The sequence below is a fragment of the Arachis hypogaea genome, chromosome 5 (genome assembly GCF_003086295.3).
Source record: "Arachis hypogaea cultivar Tifrunner chromosome 5, arahy.Tifrunner.gnm2.J5K5, whole genome shotgun sequence".
Classification (NCBI taxonomy): domain Eukaryota; kingdom Viridiplantae; phylum Streptophyta; class Magnoliopsida; order Fabales; family Fabaceae; genus Arachis; species Arachis hypogaea.
In genome coordinates this window covers 62,016,101-62,017,321 of record NC_092040.1, presented here as the reverse complement: position 1 = coordinate 62,017,321, position 1,221 = coordinate 62,016,101, and the positions used below count along the sequence as shown (strand labels likewise).

The following is a 1,221-nucleotide window of genomic DNA, read 5'->3' as shown; positions in this document are numbered from 1 at the left end:
GACAGATCAGAGACTAAGTTTGCTAAGTTAGAGGTGCTCTGCTCAGAATTCTCTGTCTGTTGCTGAGAAGATGATGGATAAGGCTTGCTATTGCTGAGCCTATTTCTTCCACCATTATTAAAGCCTTGTTGAGGCTTTTGTTGATCCTTCCATAAGAAATTTGGATGATTTCTCCATGATGAATTATAGGTGTTTCCATAAGGTTCACCCATATAATTTACCTCTGCCATTGCAGGGTTCTCAAGATCATAAGCTTCTTCTTCAGAAGATGCCTCTTTAGTACTGTTGGATGCATTTTGCCATCCATTCATACTTTGAGAAATCATGTTGACTTGCTGAGTCAACATTTTGTTCTAAGCCAATATGGCATTTAGAGCATCAATTTCAAGAACTCCCTTCCTCTGAGGTGTCCATTATTCACAGAATTCCTCTCAGAAGTGTACATGAATTGGTTATTTGCAACCATGTCAATAAGTTCTTGAGCTTCTGCAGGCATTTTCTTTAGGTGATTGGATCCACCTGTAGAATGATCCAGTGACATTTTAGAGAATTCAGATAGACCATAATAGAATATATCCAAAATGGTCCATTCAGAAAGCATGTCAGAAGGAAACCTTTTGGTCATATGCTTGTATCTTTCCCAAGTTTCATAGAGGGATTCACCATCTTTTTGTTTGAAAGTCTAAACATCCACTCTAAGCTTGCTCAGCTTTTGAGGGGGAAAGAACTTAGCTAAGAAGGCCGCAACCAGCTTATCCCAGGAGTCCAGGCTATCTTTAGGTTGTGAATCTAACCATATTCTAGCTCTGTCTCTTACAGCAATGGGGAAAGTCATGAGCCTGTAGACTTCAGGATCTACTCTATTAGTCTTAACAGTCTCACAGATCTGCAAGAACTCAGTTAAAAACTAGTAGGGATCTTCTGATGAAAGTCCATGGAATTTGCAGTTCTGTTGCATTAGAGCAACTAGTTGAGGTTTCAACTTAAAGTTGTTTGCTCCAATGGCAGGGATTGAGATGCTTCTTCCATCAAACTTGGAAGTAGGTGTAGTGTAATCACCAAGCATCCTCCTTGCATTATTATTTTCGGCTGCCATCTCCTCTTCTTTTTTAAAAATTTCTGTAAGGTTGTCTTTGGATTGTTGTAATTTAGCTTCTCTTAGTTTCCTCTTCAGAGTCCTTTCAGGTTCAGGATCTGCTTCAATAAGAATATTCTTATCCT

At 39.1% G+C, this 1,221-nt stretch overlaps 1 non-coding gene across 1 annotated transcript; it reads left to right on the top strand.

The window, feature by feature from the left end:
* The first annotated feature begins 595 nt into the window (after positions 1-595).
* On the top strand, positions 596-703 carry LOC112805072 (small nucleolar RNA R71). The gene has a single exon (XR_003203683.1). It is a non-coding gene; the product is annotated as a small nucleolar RNA R71 (small nucleolar RNA).
* The last annotated feature ends 518 nt before the right edge of the window (positions 704-1,221 follow it).